This window comes from Dryobates pubescens, chromosome 9, assembly GCF_014839835.1.
Source record: "Dryobates pubescens isolate bDryPub1 chromosome 9, bDryPub1.pri, whole genome shotgun sequence".
NCBI classification, from domain to species: Eukaryota; Metazoa; Chordata; class Aves; order Piciformes; family Picidae; genus Dryobates; species Dryobates pubescens.
Window position 1 is genome coordinate 13,815,234 of NC_071620.1, and position 12,261 is coordinate 13,827,494.

Here is a 12,261-nt window from a genome sequence, read left to right on the forward strand (position 1 = left end):
CCTGTCCCTCAGCACCACATCTACAAGGCTTTTAAATCCCTCCCACAATGGGGACTCCAGCACTTTCCTGGACAGCCTGTTCCAGGGCTTGACAAACTTTTTGGGGATGAAATTTTCCCTAATGTCCAACCTAAACCTCTCCTGGTGCAACTTGAGGCTGTTTTCTCTTGCCCTACCACTTGCTACTTGGGAGAAGAGACCAACACCCACAAAGCAGGGGAGGAAAACTAGTAGAGTAGAAAGAGATCCGTCAGAGGGTACATAGTCTTGGGACTGAGGAAATTCACAGAATCATAGAACTGTTGAGGTTGGAAGAGACCTTAGAGGTCACCAAGTCCAAGCATCAAGGACACACCGTCAAGAGAGTTAGGAGGCCTTTTTGGGAAGACAAAGCCAAACCAGGACAGGAAATCACAGAACTGAGCCCAATTAGCTGCACGTCAGAGTAGATGCTGGTGAAGTGATTTTCCTCGAACTGAAGCAGTATGGTGGAGGATCAATCAATCAATTTATAAGCACCTCGAGGGTAATAACAGTCTAGTGAATGTGGATTTGTCAAGGACAAATTGTATCAAACCAATCTAATTTCTTCCTTTGACAGGGTAAGTGAATAAGGGGGAAGCAGTAGATGTGATATATCTTGACTTCAGTGAGGCTCTCGAGTCTCCTGCATCGCATTCTCGTAAGCAAATTAAGGCACATGATTAAATCATTGCAGAGAAGGCTCACAGCTGCCTGGGAAAACAAAATCAAAGAGAAACGATCAATGGTTGGTTGTCAAACTAGGAGGACACTGAAAATTGGGTGGTTTTGAGACTAGGACTATCCAGTCCTTTGCTGAGCAGTGGCCTGGATGAGGAGGCTTTTAAATTCAGAATAGGCGTCAGAAACTGGGAAGTCGTTCCAAAATCAGATGGTGGAAATTTGATAGAGGCACATGAAATCTACAGAATCACAGAACACAGTGGGTTGGAAGGGATCCTTAAAGCTCATCTTGTCCAACCACCCTGCAATAAGCAGGGACATCTCCAACTAGATCAGGTTACCCACAGCCCTATCAAGTTTGACCATGGACGTCACCAGGAATGGGGACACAACCAATTGCTAAAGAACCACAGAATCATAGACTGATTCAGGCTGGAAGGGACCCTTAAAAGTCATCTAGTCCAACTGGCCTGCAGACAGCAGGGACATCTTCAACTAGAGCAGATTGTTCCAAGCCCTGTCCAACCTGACCTGGAATGATTCCAAGGACAGGGCATGTACCATCTATCCAGGTAACCTGTTCCATTGTCTGACCACCCTCAGTGTAAAGTTTCGTCCTTCTAAATAGTCTAAATCTCCCTCTTTTAGCTAAAAAAACATCACCCCTTGTCCTGTCACAACAGGTCCTGAGTCTGTCCCCAGATTTCTGATTGGCCCCTTTAAGTAGTGAAAGGCCATAAGAAGTGCTCCCTGAAGCTTTGTCTTTTCCAGGCTGAACAGCTCCAGCTCCCTCAGCCTGTTCTCACAGCAGAGAAGTTTCAGTCCTCCCATCGTTCCTGTGGCCTCCTCCAGCCCTTCTCCAACAAGTCCAGGCATGTCTTTCCTATGCTGAGGACTCCAGAGCTGGACTCAGCTTTGCAAGTGGGGTCTCAGCAGAGTGGAGCAGGAGCAGTGGGGCAGAATCCTCTCCCTCCACCTCTTGCCCACACTGCTGGGGGTGCAGCCCAGGACACAGCTGGGTCTGGGCTGTAAACACACATTGTCGGCTCATGTCCAGCTTTCACTCACCAGTACCCCCAAGTGCTTCTCTACTGAATGGGAGAAATGTTATTTATACATGGAATGTGGGAAAAACAGGGTGGAAGCAGGATAAGACAGAAAAAGAGTTAGAAGTTAGAGGGAATGTAGACAGTGGCAACACTGTTGGAAAACATTCTTTTTATTCTCAGATATATTGGTTTTCATTTTTAAAGGGTAACAGCTTCTACGTGGCTCTAGGGACACTGCTTGAGGGATGAGCTGGACAAGATGACCTCCAGAGGTCCTTTTAAGCCTCAGCCCTTCTGTGTTCATGTGCAAATCTAGCTATTCTTGAGCCCAGTCATACCTCAGTTAGAATCCAGTTTCAGCCTTCAGGCTATGGGAGAGATGTAAGCAAATATTAAAAGGGCAAAAGGAAGAGAAGATAAATGATAGAGGCTTGACAAATTTGATGTTTGAAGTAGAACAAAAGTGAAGGATGCCACTTCTCTCTTTTCTCCTCTTCTATTCTGCCTGAGACAGGCCACATTTAGAATGCTGGGTCCAGTTCTGGGCTACCCTGTTCAAGAGGGACAGGAAACTACTGAGAAAGTCCAGTGGAGGTTAAGAAAAAGCTGAGCGGCTGGACTATCAGTGTGAAAAGGAAAGGCTGAGATCATGAAGAAAAGAAGGCTGAGAAGGGATCTCTCAATGATGATCAATATCTAAAGGGTGGAGGTCATGAGGATGGGGGCAGACTCTTCTCAATGGTGCCCAGCTACAGGGCAAGGCATGACAGGCACAAACTGGAACCCACAAGGTTCCATCTGAACATGAGGAGAAACTTCTTTCTTGTGAGGGTGCTGCAGCCCTGGATAAGGCTGCCTAGAGAAGCTAAAGAGTCTCCTTCTCTGGAGAGATTCCAAACCCACCTGGACATTGTGACCCTGGGCAACTTGCTTTGGGTGACCCTGCTTTGGCAGAGGAGTTTGACTAGATGACCTCCAGAGGTCCATTTTAACACCTATGATGTTAGATTTCTGTGATCCTGTGGTTTTTTGTTTTTTTTTTTCACACAGGACAGTATGTGTCCTACATCTTCCTAGTGCCAGACTTACAAAGTAACTGACTATATCCCTATATCTATTCAAGGTGAGAGTTGACAGGGTTCTGGGCAACCTGATCTAGTTGAGAATGTCCCTGCTTACTGCAGAGGGGGTTGAACTAAATGATCTTTAGAGGTCGCTTCCTACTCAGACCACTCTATGATTCTACAAGGTAATATTTGAAAATTTGGGGTTCAACAGACTTCTGATACAGGTTTGTTTCTGTGTCATTTTGTCATGTCTTTCAAAATGTGGATACTCTTTATTTCTTTTTGCAGCTCACTTTGCTTACCAAAATATTTTGGAGGTTGTTGTTTTGGCGTTTGTGGTAGATTAAGGGAAATTAAGAGTTAATTGGTATAACCACAAAGAGAGTCCTCCAAAAGCTAGAGAGAGTCCTAAGGGGATGTACAATCACATCTGAGAATCACAGAATTGTCAGGGTTGGAAGGGACCTCAAGGATCACCTAGTTCCAACCCCACTTCACACTACATCAAGTTTCCCAGAGCCACATCCAGCCTGGCCTTAAAAATTTCCAGGGATGGGGCTTCTACCACCTCCCTGGGCAACCTGTTCCAGTGTCTCACCACCCTCACAATGAAGAACTTCTTCCTAACACCTAATCTAAATCTCCTCTCCTCTAGGCTGGATCCATTCCCCCTAGTATTATCACTACCTGACACCCTAAAAAGTCCCTCACCAGCTTTCTTGTAGGCCACCTTCAGATAATGGAAGGCCACAAAAAGGTCTCCTCAGAGCCTTCTCTTCTCCAAACAATATGTCTCAGGATATTTTAAATCATTAATCTATTCTGTTTCCTGATATTGTCTATTTAACTCCTCTCTCTCTCTTCTCTTCATCTCTCCAGTCGGGATGCACTCGCGTTATCTCGTGTGGTGGAGATGGCTTTGGATGGCAGGAAAGTTCCAGCTGTGCTATTAAGCCAGGTGAAGCCATGGTAGGCTTGTTCTAGGTAGGGGGGCAGTTTTGACTTGCTCTTAGGCATGCAGAAGCTGAGGACTCTGGAAGGTTTTGGCTTGGTAGGTCCAGGTGTAAGACTGAGCCTTGTTTGTGAATATATTCGCTCTACCTGAATACCTTTTGTATATATTTGTAAAGAGAATTTCCATTGAAACTTCCGATCCAGTTGCACGGCATTTTCTTTTAATTTTTAATCCCTAAAGAAAAGTAAAATATCTTTTCTGTCCTTTTGCCCTGAGCAGCTCATGGCTCAAAACCAGGACAGGGTGGTTTGGTTTTTTGTTGTTGTTTTTTCTTTTTTTTTCCCCCCTTTTTGTGGATTTCTTTTTGTGTGTGTTTAGAAACATCTCTAGACAGATGAAACTCTTCTCTTGATGTTGGCAACTAAGACTTAGAGAAAAAGAATAAGTTCATGTGAAGGGTGGTTGTAGCCAGGAGGGGGTTGCTCTCTTCTCCCAGGCAACCAGCACCAAAACAAGAGGACACAGTCTCAAGCTGCATCAGGGGAAGTTTAGGCTCGAGGTGAGGAGAAAGTTCTTCACTGAGAGAGTCATTCGTCATTGGAATGGGCTGCCCAGGGGGGTGGTGGAGTCACCGTCCCTGGAGGTGTTCAAGAGGGGACTGGATGTGGCACTTGGTGCCATGGTTTAGTCATGAGGTCTGTGGTGACAGGTTGGACTTAATGATCTTTGAGGTCTCTTCCAACCTTGGTGATTCTGTGATCTCTCTCTGCTTGGGACTTTGTAAATTTTCTAGTGTTTTCTTCTCCTTTCTTCTGCCTATTGGAGCAACACAGGTAAACTAAATGAGTAATGCTAGTCAAGAAAACACTATGGCTTTGTAGAAGAAAAAAACCTTGAAACATTTCCAGAACTGGAGGCAAAGAATTTATTGTTCCTGCTGGAACCCAGAATAACTACTGCTTTGTGTCATCATTTTATAATCCTTGTCTGTCAATAAACATAACTGTAGCGAGCCATAAAAATGATACAAGCTCAGGCAGGCAACACTACCCTGGTAAAACAAATTTATGAGCCATATAATATTTTTAATCCTATTACAGAGATGACCTCAAAACCCAGAGCATTTATCTAAGCCTCTGTCCCCTCAAGGAGCACACGTGGAGATCAGATAAGGGAAACCTGCTTTAGAATCATGTTGATCTTGGGTTGAGGTTGGGCAACAAGAGGGAGATAGGGTGGGACGGTAGATATCTGTCTGCAGAAAAAACCCAGCTCTGATAGTGCCTGTCTCCTATCTAGCACAGAGTTGGTCAAACTCTCTTGCAGACTCAACATGTAGCTGTTCATCTGATAACACAAAATTCAGTACATTGTATTTTTTCCCCTTCTCCCCATCAGTTACATGCCAACGATTATTCCAGTTCCACCATTGATCCACGATGACTTATCACAATGGGGAGTCATTCTGTTTACTCTGCCTCAGAAATCTGGGAGATGTTATTTGATCTGCAGCCTCCATTAGACACAGCAAATACATTTCCTTCTCTATTGTTTCATCTTATTAGTGAGACATGGCAATGACACTGTCTGCTAATTGCTACCCAAGTAGAGCTTTGTGCCTTGTTAATTTGGACTAAGACATTTTCCCCACATAACACAGTGTGGATATTTCTAATAGGGGAAAGACAGGTAGTTAATTGGTATCTAGAGTATTATGCAGGCAAATAAAAACTTGACTGATAATCAGTTTTTCTCTGATGGAAGGGTCAGCTCTTGTCACTGGTTTCTACGCTATCCTTTTAATGCTGCAGTGTATAAAGTCTTAGCCTTGTAAACAATGCTGAGATCTGTAATGGCTATCAGAGGAACACAAGATGCTGCCTGCAATTTGTAGTGGATTAATACAAAGAAATACTTTTTTAAACCTCAGTAAGGCATTCTCCTAAAGGTGAAAACCAGCGGGGGTCCTAGGTCAGTGTTAGCACCGAGTCTATGTGAAGGTGTGCAAAACATCAAGGCAAGACACATGAGCTTAACGATTCAGTTACAGGATCCACCAAATAGGAAGTGAAAGGGGCTAGAAAGATACATATTGTTATTGTTTGGGAAGCCAGGAGAGCCGGTCTGGCAACAGAGGTTCTGCTTCTAGTCCTAGTCTGTCATGTAAGGGAGGAATATTTGACAGCCAGTCTTTGAGTCCTGCAAAGAGAACTGAAAGTGCAAAGAGAAGAATTTTCTTTCACCCCAACTATTCATAAATTCTGTTTGTTCTTGGACTCAGACCCAAGTCCTTCTGCAGTGCCTCATCAAAAATACAGGTTGATGTTTCAGTTCTTATTTCTTATGTATACCAATGTCCTCTGCTGCACCCACCAAGGTACAGCTCAGGCAAAACAAGTGATAGCTCTTACAGGGTGAGAGCTAATTCTTGAAATAAATGTCCAGAGACAGCATTCAAACCTCCTAAACTGGGAGATAATAGAAGCATTCTGATCATGAGGAGATGTATTTACATACCTGCACTTGTAGAAGAGATGTATTGAACGTAATTCTCTTTCTGCAACTCGGAGGTTTGTGGAGAACTGGCATCCTGAAGCCTCCACTAGAGGCAGAGCCATGAGTGTGCAGCATCTCTGAAGCAAGGACAGGACTTTTGGACACAAGTGCCTCCATTGGAGACAAATTTGATAACCACATGGAATGCTACAAACCGCATTCAACGTTTGTCTGTTGGCTTGTGAGAAAATATTCTGGTGTCACTGCTCATTTTATTCAGATTTCTGTATCTGAAGAACTGCCTTCGGACAAATAATCAGTTAAATATAGCAGCTGAAAACAAACCCCAGCAAGACTACAGCATCAATTCATTTCTTAGACATGGGAATGGCTCTCTGGATAACAACCAGAAGCAGCCAGGCAAGAAAAATCACTAAATTCAGCACAGCCTGATGACAACTGAACTCTAGATAGATCTTCCCAAAGAACTACAAGGAAACTATGTGTGGTCTTAATCATGTGAGATGGGATGGGTGTGCAGAGCTCAGAGAAGCACACTTGCTCGTACTCTTCATTCTGCCTAATGTTGATCCAGCATGCAGAAGACTGAGGAGTTCCAACTTCTCAAGCACTGCCTGAACTTAGAGATGTTGTCTCTTTAAAAAATCACACATCCATCAGAAAATATTTTGCCTATATTGCTATAAGAATACCTATGACTGAAAAGGGGGGAAGAAACCTATCAATTTGTCCCTCTTCTCTCCCAGTTTGGGTAGGGTTTATTTTTTGGTGCATTTGAAAGCAATCTGTACATTGTCTGCTACAGTGTTTGCTCAGTCTAGTCACTCTGTTATCCTGGGGAGAAGGAGCTAAGGGAGGGGGTTGAGTAAAGGAAAGGAGAAAATCATCACATAGCAAGAAAAGAAGGAATTAAAAAGAAATAAGATAATATGATTTTTACATATAAAACCCCACAGACCCACAGGTATTTGTGGCTGCACCTAGGGAAAAGGATAAGGACAATGTTTTAATTGACTGGATTTTGAGCTAACAGCTCTCGGAGAAAGAAAGAGCAGTGACAATTTTCTCCCTGCAGGGAAGGAAAACCAGGAAAGAATCTTCCTCCCTGCTGGGGCTGCCATTCTGTGCCTGGGCTGAGATGTGCAATGTGTTACACACAGCCTGGCCAAAGGAACTGATGTTCTTCTCTGGCAAGTCTGCCGGTGAACGAGCAAATGTCCTCCCAGTCTGTTCCCTTCCCTTCTATGTCTCAGTGCAATTGTTCAGTTGGAGGATTACAGGTACTGCACATGTTTAAGAAATTGTTAGCTGATTGTTCCTCCTTCCCTTCCTTCTGGGTGGGCAGTTCTCATTTTTCATTCTGTATCATGTCGTGTTTCCTCCTTTGAAATCTAATATTGATGCAGGAAGAAAAAATGAAAATGCCAATTGTGTAAAGCTTTGATTTATTGTTATTGTTTCCCCTCACCTTGAAAAGAAAACTGTAGGGTGAATTTTATCATAGAATTATTAAGGGTGGAAAAGACCTCCAAGATTATCAAGTCCAACCTTCTACCCAACAATTCCAAGACCACTAGACTGTGTCCTGAAGTGCCACATTACTCATTTTTTGAACCCCACCAGGAGTGGTGACTCCACCACCTCCCTGGGCAGCCCCTTCCAATGCATGACCACTCTTTAAGTAAAGAAATTCTTCCTAATATCCAACCTAAATCTCTCCTGGCACGGCTTGAGGCCATTTCCTCTTGTCCTGTCATTAGTCACCTGGGAGAAGAGGCCAAAACCAGCTTCAATACAGCCTCCTTCCAGGCAGGTGCAGAAAGTGGTAAGGTCTCATCTCAGCCTCTCTTCTTTAGGCTAAACAACCCCAGCTCCCTCAGCCTCTCCTCACAAGATCTGCTCTCCAAACCCCTCACCAGCTTACTTGCCATTCTCTCTTCATGCTCCAGCACCTCAATGTCTTATACTGAGGTGCCCAAAACTGAACCCACACTCAGGGTCTCACCAGTGCTGAGTACAGGGGCACAGTCACTTCCTTAATCCTGCTGGCTGCACCACTTCTTATACAGGCCAAGATGGTGTTGGTCTTCTTGGCCACCTGGGCACACACCGGCTTGTGTTCAGCTGGCTGTCAACCAGTACACTTCAATTCCTTTTCTACCAGGCAGCTGGAAGAGGACCCAACTGCTAAAGTGCTACTGAGGATGGAGAAAAATGCAACTCAACAAGAGAAGTGTTGATAAGCTTTTTTGAACTGCATCCACACAAACTCTTTTTGTCACATCAGCTCTTGTGCTACCAGCTACCTAAAAATGCCACCTTGACATTCATTTCACAAAATACCATTTCCCAAACATGTTTTCAAAACTTTATTTATGATTAGGGAGGGGAGCTGGAGATGTAACTTGTGATCCAGACTAAATATTTTTTTTTTTAGTTCACCCTAAACTGTCATTTCCACTGAATTGACTAAAAGAGACTGAACATGTAAGAAGATAAAAAAGCTGTTTTCTGCAAACAGCTCTGTGTCTCAAAGGCAAGCTGGTACTAGTCTGTACCAAGATGCTTAAAAAAAAAATAGGTATTTGTATTATTGCAGTATTTCTTCTTTGGAAAAGGTAATTTCATAAGGGATTTATAAGTGATGGAGGCTTCCAGAGTGGGCAGGAGGTAGAGCTGATTCCAGATATCTGTTTAGATCTTGATATGGCCAAAGGGGTTATCCACTCGCCAAGCAACAGAGGAGATTCCAGAGTCATCCATTAATCCCTTTTCCTTTTGCAAAAATACCTGGATTTGGATGTTTTCAAAACTCAGATGCTAGGGCACATTTTGATTACCTAAAGTTAAATCATAGATTCATAGAATTTTTTAAGTTGGAAAAGACCTGTAAGATCATTGAGTCCAACCATCAACCCAGCACTGCCAACTTGACCATTAATTCAACAGCTCACAGGGTCCAAAATGTGCCTCAGCTCCACATCTACATAGTTTTTCCAATGTCTCCAGGGATAGGGAGTCCACCACATCCCTGGGCAGCCTGTTCCAAGACTTGACAATCCTTTTGGGGAAGAAATTGCTCCTAATGTCTAACCTAAACCTTCCCTGGTGAAACTTGAGGCTGTTTCCTTTTGTGCCATCACTTGCTACCTGGGAGAAGAGACTAACACCCACATCACTCCAACCTACTTTCAGAGAGATGTAGAGTGAGAAGGTCTCACCTCAACCTCCTTCTTTCCAGGCTTAAGAACCCCAGCTCCCTCAGCTGTTCTTCACAAGATTCTTATTTTCCAAGTGACCAATGAAGCAATACAGCCTAAGAAAATGAGGTGAGGGGAAAGAAGACTGAGGAGTGGCAGGTTTGGTGGCTGTGTCTAAGACTGACACTGATGGATCAGCTTTGGGGTGTTGAGACCTGGCTTGCCCTCTATCTCTGTAAAGTACTCAGCATATTTTGTCCCCTGTGAACTGTTGCATTAATAATTACTTTGGCTTGTAAATCACAAACAGCCTTAAGCTCAGTCCAGTCAATATTTAACCGGGGTCAGGAGGGAAAAGATGGTGACACTCCAAGCCCTGTCCATATGAGTTCCCAAGCTGTGGGGTTAATATCTCAATAGTGGGGCAGATCCCACAATCCCAGCTTGGTGGGGGTTGGAAGGGACATTTGGATACCATTTAGTCCAACCCCCCAGCAAAAGCAGGGTCGCCCAGAGCAGGTGGCCCAGCATCACAATGTCCAGGCAAATCTGGAATCTCTCCAGAGAAGCAGACTGCAAAACCTCCCTGGGCAACCTGCTTCAGGACTCTGGCAGCCCTACAGAAAAGAAGTTCCTACTCATGCACCCAGATATTCACAGTATTTTAATAACTTCTTTTTTTAAAATTTTTTTTCCCTCCTTTTTATTTTTTTTTTTCATTAGGACTGAAATGGTTAACAGTGAAAATAATTTAAAACTCTTTCTTTGGCTCCAGATCTCTTCTTCGGTGCTCTCTGTGGACCCAGGCCAATGTAAAATTCTTGTTTATCATCCCAAGGTTGTTCCTTGCAAGAGCTGAGATTAGCAAAGGTGGTTTAGAAAAAGATCTTTGACCATAAGTGTGGGAAATAGAGTGCTGCAACTCTTTGTTCAAGATGAGTTGGGCCATACTTGTAAAGATTATATGCTATTTAAGAAGACTCTGTTCATCTGACATACATTTCAGGTAATGGAAATCATTATTCAGGAAAAAAAAAAATAATCCAAAAAAGGAGAAAATGAGGTCTGAAATAGTGATCTGTAATCCTGGCTTTTGCAGTGCAAGTGTAAAGCTGTAGGAAAAAGATGTGATGATACACAGGATTTATAAGCCACTGGAAAGAGGGGATGGTGAAGTAACACTCACAGTAACAATTGGTGCCTTTACAATGCTCATCACAGGAAGATGAGGATGGAAAAAAGAATGTAATGCACTTTAACAATCAGCGATCTTTAGAATGGATATTCCGAAAGGCATCTTCCTGAAAGAATTCCCCCCATAATGGTGAAGAAGGAGGGAGAGAGAAATCATAGAATCATAGAATTGTTTTGGTTGGAAAAGACCTCTACAATCATCAGGTCCAACCGTCAAACTAAGACCACTGTGGCCAAGTGTCCCCGTGTCCCCAAGTGTCATGTCCACACATTTCTTGAACACTTTGAGTGACAGTGACTCCATCAAGCATCCTGTTCCAATGTCTGACTGCTCTTTCGCTAAGTACATTCTTCCTAATATCCAGTTTTAAATTTTAAAGTAGTTTCCATTTACCAAGGAAAATGTTAGTGGAAGGGCCCAGAGCACAAGTCCTGGGAGGAATGACTGAGGGAACTGGGATTATTCAGTCTGGAGAAATGGAGGCTGAGGGGAGAACACATTGTTCTCTACAGCGACCTGAAAGGTGGTTGGAGCAAGGAGGGGGACAGCCTCTTCTCCCTCATGGCAAGCAACAGGACAGTTGACCTGGTGCTTAGTGACACAGTTTAGTGGTGCTGGTGCGATGCCAGGTTGAAGGTTGTACTAGCTGATCTTGAAGGTCTCTTTCAACCAAAGACATTCTGTGATAAGGTAAACAAACAAACAAAGTAATATCTGCTCACTATTTTGCAACTATTAAGAACAAATGCACCAAAATTCTTCAAATACTTTTTAAAATTAAAATGTACAAGGGCAATAAATATGTTAAGCTCCTTTGTTGTTAGAGGTCAGCACAGACTAAAATCCTGGATTGCTGAACAAGCTTAGAGTCAATATTGGTTTTTGTACTTCCTAAACTCTTTAGCCCATGGTTATGTATTTGTGAAGCTGCTGTTTGGAATTTAATTCTGCTGGCAAATCCTGTTTAGAATCATAGAATCACAAAGTTGTTTCAGCTGAAAAAGACCTCTAAGAACACCAAGTCCTCAACTCAGCACCACCATGGCCATTAGACCATGTCTCAGTGACATGTCTCCACACATTTCTTGAACACCTTCAGGGATGGTGAGTCCATCACCTCCCTGGGCAGCCTCTTCCAATGCCTGACCACTCTTGCAGGAAAGACATTTTTACTATTATCCAACCTAAACCTTTTCTGACACAATTTCAGGCCATTTTGTCTCTTTCAACTACCTGATACACTACGGAGAAGAGACCGAACCCTACTTTACTACAGAGAGTTACAGAGGGCAATGAAATCTCCCCTCAGCTTTCCATTCCCTAGACTAATCAACCCCAGTTCCCTCAACTGCTTCTCATAAGATCTGCTCGCTAGACCCTTCACAAGCTTTTCACAGCTAAGATGATTTAGTTCAGATAAAATCCAGATAAACAGAGACATAGAATAAAGTTTGAGTTGATGATCCTCAAGGTCTTTTCCCAGCAAAACAATTCTGTGGTTTGAAGGTTGGGGGCGGGGGGGGAGCATTCATGGTGAGGGGAATGTGGGCGTGTAAGGAACATGCAAGAATCA